At 45.9% G+C, this 13,806-nt stretch overlaps 1 pseudogene; it reads right to left on the bottom strand.

Moving 5' to 3' along the window:
- The window catches only part of LOC115115484 (synaptotagmin-1-like), a 78,877-nt pseudogene that overhangs the window by 58,165 nt on the left and 6,906 nt on the right, over positions 1-13,806 (bottom strand).

Genomic DNA, 13,806 nt, shown 5'->3' with positions numbered 1-13,806 from the left:
ATTCTCTTTCAGAGGTCAATGGTAGAAGTACATTAGGAAAGACAGAGAAAGGTAATGGGGAAAACGGTGGTTTTAATTATTTAATTAAAACCACCTCTGAATCCAGAGGGTCTCCTTTCGTCCCATTAAAAGGGACATTAATATGATGTTGAAAGAGGGAAATAGCATATTATGTCTCCCTTTCTGGCTCCTTTGTGGATCAGTTGTGGTGAAGCTGCTGGTGGAGCTGCCACTCTCATTAAACCCCCAAAACCCCATTCTAATAGAGGCCTGGGCCAGTAGCCATCACTGGTGCTTAACAGAAACAGGTGGAGACATTTGACCACATAGGTCTTTCTCTTTCCTCCATTCAGAGAGGCCCTGCTCTACTGAGCTGAGAAGGGCAGATTACCTTTAAACAAAATGAGAGCCCTCCTGTCCCCCCTGCTCCTCCACCCCCTCCTCCTCCCACCCAAAGTTCTCAGCAGAGGACAAGAGAACAACTAGTGGAACAATCACCTGTGCCAGCCACTCTTCCTCAGACTAGGGCAGTCTTTTCACTGTGATTGCATCTACTCTGTGGACCTGATCTGAAGACACAGGAGCTGAGTGAGTAGGGGGCTCTGTGGCTCTCTGCTGTAGCTGCTGCTGAACTGAAAGTGGGTCAGACTGACAATAGTCCCTGGTTCCCTAGCTTGTCTCTCAGCCTCAGAGCTGGGTACTGTCAGTGAGCACCGGGCCCAATGCTCCAGGTTTCTGTCACACACACAGTGACAACTGCCATCCATTCATTATGGATCCATTATGGAATTACGGTGCTTATTATTAATGGACCACTGTAATCACAGTCTCACAGAACAGAACAGGTTGGTATTGTTTTACACTGCATGACAGCTCAGTAAACTACTGGGAATGTAGATAGCTATATTAGACGCAATATATAAAATAAGTAATGTGACTAGTATTCAGTTAGTGCATTAGTCTTAAATGGTAATAAGGCTCTTTATCAGAATATATTTGAGTTATATAATGACTATTATGGCCATAACAACTGAGTGCGTGAGGGATTATTGTGATTATTAATCCTCATGATTAGCACCATTTCTGTCTGTTACCGTCACTACATTCGCTAAAGCATTTTCATTTAAGGACAAACAGAGTGCTTGAGGGTCTTTCAGGGGAAAGTTGTGATGCATGTGGAGAATCTCTAATGTTCTGAACGCGTGGAAAATATAATATGGCGGGTCAGCGAACACTTTCACCCAAAGTGACAAAGCAATCCACAGAGAACTGTCATCATACTATCATTCCACCCTCCTCTATGATCTGTCACACCACATCTGGAAGTTGGTCTGCTCCTCAAGTCGCTCTGCTTTTTAAAACCCAGACGGAGGGAAAAATACAGCAGATGTATTCCAGAGGGGACCGTGTTCCCGTCAAGGCCGAAAGAAGGCACTTTTACACAAACAAAAAACAGAAATACCGAAATCCCAAGATGGGATTGTTTGCGAGAGGAGGAGTGATTCATTCACAAACCAACCCAACCACCGTGATCCTCTGGTGAGGTGTATCTGATAAGCTCTGGTTAGCATGCTGCAGTTACAGGCATTCATTATAAACAGTGGTGATACAACAATGAACAGTAGGAGTAGGTTCTGCATTACCTGGGTAGGCAACATTTTCTCAGTGTTTTAAAAAAATGGATTGATGAGTCGATGGACCAACCACAGAGGAAGATGGGGGTGACCATACTTACGAAGGAGAGACCTTTCGGATAACAACGACAACGACAGTGAGACTGGATATCAGAGGCGGACCCTTACCGTATTCTCGGTGAAATTGTAATCCAGGCTGAACTGTAATTTGCCCAGTTTCTCTTCCTCCTTGGGCTCGGGCTCTTTCTCCGTATCGGTCAGGCCTGTCTCAGCGTCATCCTCATCCTTCAAGGCCTGAAGGAGACACCCACCAACAGTCAGTGCCCTCCGTGTGCCGCCTGTGCCAGCCCCTTAGACGGCAGTTGCCCTGCCCCGCCCTGGGCCTGCCAGCGGGTGTGCCAGCGGGCCCGTCTCCTGAAAAAAGCTGCCTCTCTTTCGGGGGATTATAATGGGGGGAGTAAGCACTAAAACACCACAGCGGTTAACACCAGGACATGCTCGGTGATGCGCTAGCCTCGGGCCGGGACCCTTGATGCAGTTCAATCAATCTGTGGGTGTTTTTGTCTGAGGGGGCGAGGGGGGAGAGAGATCAAATGATAGAGCCAAAAGATGAGAGTAATGGGCAGGCAGAGGAGGGAGGGAGGGAGGTAGGGAGGGAGGGAGAGGAAGAGGAAGAGACAGAGAGAAAATGAGAGGGAGAGAGAGAGCGTTTCTGCAAACCACAAATGACAATTCCCTTGATGTTATTTCAAGAAGATCAGTCTGTGGTGCAAAACAAATCAACAAGGAAATGTCAAGAGATGGCACGAGTGAAGAAGAAGAAGAAGAGGAAGAAGATGAGGAGTGAGTTTTCCTTTGCTAGCCTGGTTCTGAGGGAATGCTGGTAGTGATGGGGGAGAGGCGGGTTCGAGGCAGGGGGGCAGTCAGTTTGTTATTATAGCATGCGATTAAAGAGGCAAAAACTAGCTCTCAAGTACATTCAGTGTCAAAGTTGCCTTCCAAAAGGTCAGACATTGTCAGACTGTCATTGTTGCATGCAGGGCATTCTCAGTAAACAGAACAGTACTCTGGTTGTGACCTCCACATTCTCAGTTTTACTTATCATTCACCCATCAGGAGACACAATCGCATTGTCAGAACCCTCAGCTGCATGTGTTACCCCCACGCCGATGGAAGCTATAAGCATCATGCCAGCAGTAGGTAGGTAGGTGTTGGTAAGAGATGTTGTCATGGTTGTCATGGTGATGGTCAGGTTGCTGGTGTGAAAGCATCAAGGCTGAACAACATTGATTTGTTTGGAATTTGTACGGCCCATCTGAGTCCCCTCCTGGTGCAAGCAAACCTATAGTACATTTTTTCCCTAAGCAAAACTATAAAAAATGTAATTGTTTGTTTGTTATTGCTTGCACACAGAGAGGAGAGGAGTACAGCAGAATAGACAGCCATGTTCAACACCCACAATGTGTATTAGGTATTTTACTGGGTTAAGTCAAAGTCAAGTCAATCTGCCTGTTGGCTTCAGGTGAATGTATGTTCAGGTGAATGCTTCAGGTGAACGTAAAGCTACTGTACGTCTAAACCTTACTACAGGTTTCAAAAGCAGTAACCTAGCAACTTAACCATTCTACTTTAGCTTATAGGCACATCTTCATTTTGAAATGCAAAGCAAAGATTGAAAAGGCGCCAGATGGAGAATCAGTGTGGTTCAACCTTGTTAAAGCGCGCCCAGGGCTTCTTTCATACATATATATGTGCATGTGCAAGACTACGCACATATATAGAGCAGATATACATGTACTGTATGCATAGTTACATATATTTGGTTCTATAGGGGTAAGTTGTTGTCAAGAGGCTATCAAAACATCAGAGCAGCAGGCTTAAGGAGGATCCAACAACAATTGGGAACCTACCGCCAGTGACAATCCCGCACAGTCATCAGACACAACACAGATAAGGAGGACATAGAAGGAAGAAACACACATTAAAACAACCACACACAGGAGTTAACACAAGAGTCTGGGCACACCAGGAGAAATGACCGCTCGGGAGCCCATGGCCCCGCCTCTAGAATATCTAACCAATAGGTGTGTTGCATAAGTAACCAATAGGGGTGTTGTATTGGCAGTGCGTAGCCGAATTGCTTGACGTGTAGTTGTAGCAGCTCCTAAATCAGCACAGGAAAAGTTGTGTATCTAAATATAATTAATTCTAGATTGAAGTCATTGTATTTCTATGGGTATAAGTTTAAAATAAATCAGTGTTATTATAAAGCTTACCAACTGTCACTAGGAACAAGGACACAAGGCAGAGGCCTCTACAAATCAAAGAATTGTAAGCATTTCAACAAAAGCTCTTTGGTATGAATCAGATGAAACTTGTGGAGCTCACTCCTTATCAGACTGTGTAACACCTCTGCATCTCTGGCCTGTGCGGCTATTCAATTCCCTACTCCTACATCATCTCACAGGGCTTTGCCCTCTACCCCAATTCAATGTCCCTGATTGATGATGTGAGCGGTGTTGGCGTGGACAGACTGCAAATTAAACAAACTTTGTCAGGGGGGGGGGGGGGGATTGAGAGCCTTCGTTAATGCAATTAGCATTCTAACTGGGGTTAAAGAGCTGTGTGTTCCCTATTCTCTCTGTGTGCGTTGGAGAGGGAGGGCGGAATTAATTCACTCCCCTCGCTGGTAATTAGCTAATGTCATTTCTCTGGGTTGATACCACTGGCAATACAGCATATCGTACTCAGCGTTCATTGTTCTTAACACATTAAAATACTGAGAGGAACAGAAAGAGAGATTGAATTCTCTCTCTGAGGCTATTATAAACGACAGGCTTCCTTAACAGTCCTGCAATCAGAGTGGATGGGGAGGAGTCATCGCAGACGCAACAATGTCAACACAAGTCGTGTGTTATGTGTGTCCACTGGTCTTCTTGGGGGAGAGTTTGGCCTAAACCAGGTGCGGGTCAAACTACGGCACACGGGGCCATTCAATTATTTTGGGTTATAACAAAACACTCCAGGCCGCACTTGAACTTTTAAAACTAGATACAAAGTATCTAAAAAAAATCTGTGCGGCCCTCCGTTGAATTTTGGCCCTCGAGCCAAAACGACTGCCTACCCCTGGCCTAAACTATATGTATGTCTGATAAATTGTATAGTGAAATCGCTTTGTTATGTGAAGATTATTATTCTGACATATACTGTATATGCATTTATTTATAGGTTTCAATCATCAATGTACAGGTGCCTGGTAAGTGTAATAAAAGTCAGTGACGTCATTTCTGGCTACAGTCAGTCACAGATAAAATGAAAGAGACTCACATTGTATAAAAATGTATATAACCATTTTTTTTTTTTTATACCTTGAAGTACAGTATATATGATGCAGTAGAAAATACAAAACAAACTTGGCAATATCAAATACTACTGTTGACTAACAAACTATTAACTCTAATCAATAATGTTCAATGGCAGTAGTACAAAGTCTTTACCTCGGTTTTCGCACCGTCGTTCACATCCATCATGTTGATGGCATTCTTGCCCTTGTCTTTGCCCTTCTTCTTGTTCTTCTTCTTGAATATCCACTTCTTGCAGATGCAGAAGCAACAGGAGAGGACCAGGACCACGGCCACGAAGGCGATGGAGACGATGGCCCAATTTGGCACTGGAGAGGGACACACAGAGATTGAAGGTTAGACGAGCTTATGTCAAAGACGGGGGCCATACCTGGATGAAGAAAACCGCACCATTGCTCTCACTCTTCTTTTCTCAAACAACCAAAAGTGCCTCGTCCAGAATATGGCACCATTGTCTGTTTCAAACTAGGCCCGAGCTGACCAGAAATGCCTCTTCACCATCTCCCTGCATCTGACGAATGACTCTGATGGCGGGACGTTGAGACTACTTGATGAAGAGAGCGGCTGCAGCAGCAGCTGGAGTGAATGAGGACATAGAGAAAGACATAAGGATGTGGGATGGCAGGTCACCTAGCGGTTAAGAGCATTGGGCCAGTAACCGAAAGGTTGCTGGCGAATCCAGAGCCGACTAGATGAAAAATCTGCTGACGTGCCCCTGAGCAAGGCACTTAACCTTAATTGCTCCTGAAAGTTACTCTGGATAAGAGTGTCTGCTAAATGACTCAAATGTAAAGGTAATGTGCAGACGGAAGACTTTGATCAACAGTGGTGGGTGGCAGCGTCCCCGATCTGCAGTCGAGACATGGACTCCTAATGATTGCCCTCGAAGAGAGACGTTTTAAGCGTCCCGATGGCATCCTCGGCCAATTTAGTGGAAATAACAGAGGTTGGTATTTTCCACTTGCCATTTAAACAAAACATTTCTCTCTGACAACTGATACTTTCACACCAATCACGGGCACACGGGTCAGGGTGTAGAGGTAATTTGCAGGGCCTGTTGGAGAGCGAGTTACGAACTGTAGCGTGACCATGTCGAGTCAGTGATTGCATGACCACTCATCATGTTCATGGGTTTTGACACTTCTTTCTCAAAGAGAGTTCCTATTCATACGTTTGTCTCAGATTCATCTCATACTAGCCAGTTTCTGAGAACTTTCTTTGAGAGCTTTTGTTATGTTGCCAGCCAATTTCTTAGCATTGCTCGTGGATGTGACCTACTCGGCAAAGGATACTAAAACAGCCATGGACCGTTATGTTACTTTAATTGAGAATGTAATGACATGTTTTTTTCCTCCCCACTGTAGGCCCTATTTTATATAAGGCTGAATGGACTAAACAGTCCAGCTGAAAGGTCCAGTCAGTGCTGTCACAGGCAGACAGGGAGCCGCTCAGCTCCACAGCACAGTGATCACTCTAACAGCCTGCTGACAAACAGGGACGCCCATCTAAACAACAGGAGTCAGGCTGTTCTCCCCGACAGAACACACACACACACACACACAGCCACCAGCTATGCACGGCACAAAAGTGGGTTGTTAAAAGTATCAGAGTGGCCAGACGTACTGTAAATAATGAGGACAGAAACACAGTGTCAGGCTCCTCCATTCTGGAGGGATAATTACAGCTTCTGCTCACCAACATCAAACACCTTGCAACCCACACCTCCTTTCAACAGAGAGGGCCACCAACAGGCCCATCAGCAACAGAGAGGGCCACCAACAGGTCCATCAGCAACAGAGAAGGCCATCAACAGGCCCATCAGCAACAGAGAGGACCACCAACAGGCCCATCAGCAACAGAGAGGACCACCAACAGGCCCATCAGCAACAGAGAGGGCCACCAACAGGCCCATCAGCAACAGAGAGGGCCACCAACAGACCCATCAGCAACAGAGAGGGCCACCAACAGGTCCATCAGCAACAGAGAGGACCACCAACAGGCCCATCAGCAACAGAGAGGGCCAGAACAGACCCATCAGCAACAGAGAGGGCCACCAACAGACCCATCAGCAACAGAGAGCCCTTCACCATCTGCATCTGACGAATGGCCACCAACAGGCCCATCAGCAACAGAGAGGGCCACCAACAGGCCCATCAGCAACAGAGAGGTCCACCAACAGACCCATCAGCAACAGAGAGGGCCACCAACAGGTCCATCAGCAACAGAGAGGGCCACCAACAGGCCCATCAGCAACAGAGAGGGCCACCAACATGCCCATCAGCAACAGAGAGGGCCACCAACATGCCCATCAGCAACAGAGAGGTCCACCAACAGACCCATCAGCAACAGAGAGGGCCACCAACAGGCCCATCAGCAAACAAACTATGTTTTTGTCAATATTTACCAAACACAAGATGGAGACCGTGTGGTAGATTCAGGCTGGTTTGATTTACTTTATCACTGAAGGATCTGATAATTGAACAGTTTTCCCACCTGAATAAATTCCACCACGCTATATACTGAACAACAATATAAACACAACATATAAGTGTTGGTCCAATGCTTCATCAGCTGAAATAAAAGATCCCAGAAATGTTCCATAAGCACAAAAAGCGTATTTGTTTACATCCCTGTTAGTGAGCATTCTACTTTGCCAAGATAATCCATCCACTTGACAGATGTGGCATATCAAGAAGCCGAATGAACAGCATGATCATTACACAGGTGCACATTGTGCTGCGGACAATAAAAGGCCACTGTAAAATGTGCAGTTTTGTCAAACAAGTTTTGAGGGAGCGTGAAATTGGCATGCTGACAGCAGGAATGTCCACCACAGCTGTTGCCAGAGAATTGAATGTTAATTTCTCTACCATAAGCCGCCTCCAATGTCATTTTCGAGAATATGGCAGTACGTCCAACCGGCCTCACAACTGCAGACCACGTGTAACCACGCCAGCACAGGACCTCCACATCTGGCGTCTTCACCTGGGGATCATCTGAGACCAGCCATCCGGACAGCTGATGAAACTGAGAATTGTCTGTAATAAAGTTTTTTTTGTGTGGAAAAACTCATTCTAATTGGCTGGGTCTGGCTCTCCAGTGGGTGGGCCTGGCTCCCAAGTGGGTGGGCCTATGCCCTCTCAAGCCCACCCATGGCTGCTCCCCAACCCAGTCGTTTAATCCATAGATTAAGGCCAAATATATTTATTTCAACTGACTGATTTCCTTATATGAACTGCAACTTAGTAAAATGGTTGAAATTGTTGCATATTGCGTTTATATTTTTGTTCAGTATAATTAAAGAATAATTATGACCATAGAAAAGATTACATAGTACATTTCCTCTCTGTACACTACTCAGAAACCTGTTGTGGTACTACTAACTCTATTCGTATGGAACAATGGGAGGCAATTGGCTTCATTGTAAATCTAACGTTTGTCACCTTTCAGTGCTACTTTGAAGACTCTATATCTGCAGGCCACTAGAAAGAACCATCACAGGAGAAATATATGACGGTCTATTCTCTCTGGGGCTTTGGCTCACCAGCGCTTCACTGAATTTCCCTCACCTCCTCGCCGTCAGAGAGGAGGGAGGGGGAGAGAACAAAATCAATGCGCTGTTGACAAAATCGATAAGCACTCTCCTTTTAGGAAAACATTGAGTGATGCTCTAAAATATCTTTGGGATCTACAGCCTTGGCCTTGGCACAGTGGTGTGCTAATGGCAGGGACAATCTCCCCCGATCCACCCGATTTTGAATTCATCCCCTTGAGCTGTGGTCTCCTTCTGCTGCTCACAAAGTTGTTGAAGAAAAACATTTGAAAAATACAAAATATTGTTTTGAAACTTGTTTGTTATAATTGTTTTAGTGGTAAAAATATGTCACTTTGCATTAGTATGGTAATTATCGATACCTTTATATAATTGTCGTGTCTTTGGCTCTGCCGGATTAAGTGATATGACATGCTATTCTATAAAATAATTTATCCGTAATTAATATTACCTGATTGAGCTAATCATGTAAATGTAATTAATTAGAGAGACCGGGCACCATGAAATAATATTTATAGAGCTGTTATCTTCCCGAATAAACTTTTAAAGACCTAGTAATATTTTACATCAATAGCAGTCAATATTAATCGTCATCTTAATTCAGTCTCATCTGAAAGTTGTACATTCTTGGTTATCTGCATCAACCCTGGCTAACAAGTTGAATCAGCGATACAAAATTGGGTTTAATTATTTATTTACTAAATACCTAACTAATCACACAGAATTACACATACACATAATTAAATCATAACTTGATTACAAATTACGTCATAAAGGAAAACGTCCCTAGCGGGCGGAACAGATATGACAGCTTGTTACACAAAACAAAAGGGCTGGGTTTGAGTGAAAGAGCGGGAAGACTGAGGAACAAAGGGCGAAGCTGTGCTATCGTAAATATAGTATCTTATGCATTCTAAATTACTGCCCATTTGGAAAAGGAAAATGCAATAAATAGTTACTCTGAGCTGCGCTTCGGTAGGTTGGTGGTAGATGGAAGGCCGTCTTGTCCAACCGAGTCCTTTGTCCATTGAAGAATGTCTCTGCTGGTAAATTGGATACGTTGCAGGAATGTCATTGTGTGGTAGATGGGATACTCTGTCTGTTCCTTCCTAATCTGCGTTTGCAGCTGCTGTTGGCGAGGAGTATGCGGCAACGCAGGCGTTTGGAGGAGTGTGTTACCAGTCCGGTGCAATCTGTGCCGGTCCCACGCATCAGGCCTCCAGTGCGCCTCCACAGTCCAGTACGTCCTGTGCCTGCTCCTCGCACTCGCCCAGATGTACGTCTCCACAGCCCAGTACGTCCAATGCTAGCTCCTCGCACTTGCCGTGCGAGGTGTGTCATCGAACCGGTACCATTGATGCAGGCTATACGCACCAGGTCTCCGGTGCGCCTTCACAGCTTAGTACGTCCTGTTCCTTCTCCCCGCACTCGCCCTGAAGTGCGTGTCACCAGTCCGGTGCCAACTGTACCGGGCCCCACGCATCAGGCCTCCAGTGTGCCTCCCCAATCCGGTTGGTCCTGTGCCTCGCCCTCCCACTCTCCCTGAGGTGCGTGTCACCAGTCCGGTACCACCAGTGCCGGCCCCACGCGGCGATGGATCCCAGTTCAGAGCTTCCGGCGACGGTTCCCAGTCCGGAGCTTCCGGCGACGGTTCCCAGTCCTGAGCTTCCGGTGACGGTTCCCAGTCCGGAACCTCCTGAGACGGTCCACAGTACGGAACCTCCAACGATGGTCAGCGGTCCAGAACCTCCTGAGACGGTCCACGGTCCGGAACCTCCAGCGACGGTCAACGGTCCGGAACCTTCAGCGAGGGTCAACGTTCCGGAGCTTCCAGACACGGCGTCCAGTCCAGCTCCATGTCAGGAGCTCTCCTCTGCGCCGATGCCCAGTCCAAGCACGGTGTCCGGTCCAGCTCCAGGGCAGGAGACTTCCTCTGTACTGATGTACAGTCCAAACACGGCGTCCGGTCCAGCTCCATGGCAGGAGCCCTCCTCTGCACCGATGCCCAGGCCAGGGCCGGTGTCCAGTCCCGTTCCATGGCAGGAGCCTTCCTCTGCATCTGGGTCTGGTCCGGGTACAGTGTTCAGCCTGGGTCCATGGCTGGATCCGCAGGATGAGCGGGTTCTTCGGCCCGCACCAGAGCCACCACCAGGGATGGTGGATCCGCGAACTGAGCGGGTTCTCCGTCCCTCAACGGAGCCGCCCCCGATGCGGGCGGATCCGCGGGATGAGAGAGTTCTTCATCCCGCACCAGAGCTCCCTCCGATGCTGGCGGATCCACGGGATGAGAGAGTTCTTCTTCCTGCACCAGAGCCGCCACCGACACTAGACCCCCCCCCCTAACCCTCCCTTTTGTTTTACGGCTGGAGGCCGAACCTTTGGGGGTACTGTCACGTCCTGACCATAGAGAGTCCACATATTTTCTATGGTGGAGTAGGTCAGGGCGTGACTGGGGGGGTTAGTCTAGTTTATTTTTTCTATGTGGGTGTTCTAAGTTTTCATGTTTCTATGTTGGTGACTTGTATGATTCCCAATTAGAGACAGCTGGTAATCATTGTCTCTAATTGGGGATCATATTTATGTAGTGTTTGTTCCCACCTGTGTTTGTGGGATATTGTGTTTGAGTTAGTGCACGTAGCACCTCTGTAGTCACGGTTCGTTGTTAGTTTATTGTTTTATTTGTCTTTGTTAAGTTTCACTTTATCATAAAAATTATGTGGAACTCAACATCCACTGCGCCGTGGTCCGTTTCTACAAACGATCGCGAAAATAACAGTGAAATGTGGCATTATTTTGACGAGGCAGACTGCACTGCAATTGGATTCCGTTGTGCATCATGAAATATAATATGTTTAAATGGTACTGCCACCTTCTGTGGTTATTTACAATGTGTTGTCATCAGTGGTACAACTGTTATAATGCACAGCCCATTGCTGTGAAATCCAATGAAATAACTCAGGCCTTATTTATCTATTTTATTGGGCATGTGTCTAATACTGAAAGACACTTTTGTGTTGCTTAATTAAAATAAACTGAGTCCCCGAAAGCAATAAAAGCATTCCCTAATTAACTACATGGTGCGTCTATTCTCTCTTGAGACCGCGACGCCAGCGGGTGCACTGCACTTCAACTTTAAGCAGTAGTTAACTCTCGTTTCGCCACACACAACGGTGAACGGAAAATGATGCAGGCGCTGGATGATGGAATGCGTGTTTTGTGTTCACAGTTCCGGAGGAGAGGCGCAAATCACATTTCTGCAGCCGTAGTCAAAAACCATCCAGTCAGCGGCAGCCAATGTGCCTCGACGCCACACAATGAGACGGCTTTCAGCTGTGAATATCAACGTCCTCCGGATGCCTTCAAGAACACAGCAGGGCCTTTTGGCTCATTCGCTCCGAACCAGGAGGCCCCAGCTGCATTTGTCTTGCGCTCCGAGTCGCCCGCTTTCTTATCAAACCTTTGTTTTTTTCTCTTCCAGACAGAATTGATCTGATAACCGGCTGGAATGGGGACCATTGAAATATGACAGCTGAGTTATCAGACAGGTTTTTTTTAACAAAACCTTGCAGACTGCCAAAGGCTATGGAACTCTTGACACATGGAACAATGCAAACAGGATGAGGGACTTTTGGTTCTAACACATCTTTTCAGACATACTCTCTGTGGATGAAGAAGAAAAGGTTACAGTAACTGAAAGGTAATCCTCTCACAAAGTCCGCCATTTTACCCGAACTTCATCTGTAAGAGACTCTTGGCTCTATTTAACAGCTTATTTTAAAGGAATCTGTCATGACTTGAATTAAATAGCAGAAAACAAATCATTCAGTCAACATTCATTCTGGGTTATAGACTATGGGGATGTTGCCTATATGAATGCAGCTGCCACTGTATGTAAGCCTTTTGATGCAGTTTATCATAGTGCACTAGTGTTTATTACAGACAATTCGTTCAGTACACATCACTGCCTTCTGTAGCTTCATTGTTTATAACTTCATTGTTACTTAATTGTTACTAACTTCTAGACGTACGAGATACCAGACCTTAGGGATGGCTAACTGGAGATCCCTACAATCTCCACTGTTACAGGTAGGTAAATCTGTTATTTTTCATCTGGAATGATCTCCAAGGCTCTCTAAAATTGGATGAATTGGTGCCACTGGGACAATTCAAAATGACTGAGGACCTTTTTACTGAATAATGTTTGTTTTCTATGATTGTGTTTTGCTTTTAGTGTTTTGATGTGAATATTCATGTAATATTGATGCATATTATTGATGTGTATATTGATGGGTATTGTTAAAATCAAATTGTATTTGACACGTGTGCTGACAAGAACAGGTGTAGACTTTACCGTAAAACTTTTACCCAACAATGCAGAGTTAAAAAGTAACATTGATGTACAGTATATTTAGTATATTATTGAGTATAGTGTACATTTATGTGCACTGATGTCTATTGAAGTGATGCTCAACTGAGAGACACAACCACTGTCAGTGTGGCAATAGAGCAGGATCAGTCAAATCGGTGAGACACAGAGTAGGAATAATGGAAGCTAAAGGGCTCTATTTCATTGCCTAGTTTTGGGGCAGATTTCCATACTATCTCAATGTTTCTGGCCACAGGGCAGAGGCAGTCTGAGGGAGTTGGAGCGGTTATATTTTTCACGATGGGTGAGGTTGATGGGACGGGCCCATAGTAATCAGTCACTTGGGGTCTGCCTCGAGGCACAGGGGGAGCTTCCTGCTTGTCATCACATTACCCATGGTCCTCTGAGGAGATACGTGCCTCCTTACATCATTATACAAAGGATCCAATAGACTGGCAACAGTAGTGGGCGGGGGGTGATAATGTATCAGGGTAATAGGCATGGCAACACAAACTAATATATTATGACAGCACACTGTTGGTCAATTAACCTTGACATTACATGCTGTTATGCCAACAAGAGCAGCACCCCCGGTCCTTGCCCTTTCCCAGTGTGGGAACAACAACAATGACAGTGTAACAATAGCTGCAAATGGGGTAGGATGAATATATAACAGAAAAAATAACTAGCTACACAAACTGGTATTTGTGGTAAGATTTACAGTATGTAAAACTAATGAGGAAGAAAGTGATTGAGTTTCGGACCAGGCCTCTGATTCCCTTCTTTGAAAGGCTACTCTGGAGGTGGGAGGTAGCGTACTGGGACTCTCAAAAGGGTCAAGCATCACACTGTTGATGAGGGGGGGGATCTCCCCCTGCACGCAATAGAGCA

This window comes from Oncorhynchus nerka, linkage group LG23 (assembly GCF_034236695.1).
Source record: "Oncorhynchus nerka isolate Pitt River linkage group LG23, Oner_Uvic_2.0, whole genome shotgun sequence".
In the NCBI taxonomy this organism is placed as follows: domain Eukaryota; kingdom Metazoa; phylum Chordata; class Actinopteri; order Salmoniformes; family Salmonidae; genus Oncorhynchus; species Oncorhynchus nerka.
This window is presented reverse-complemented; position numbering and strand designations above follow the sequence as displayed.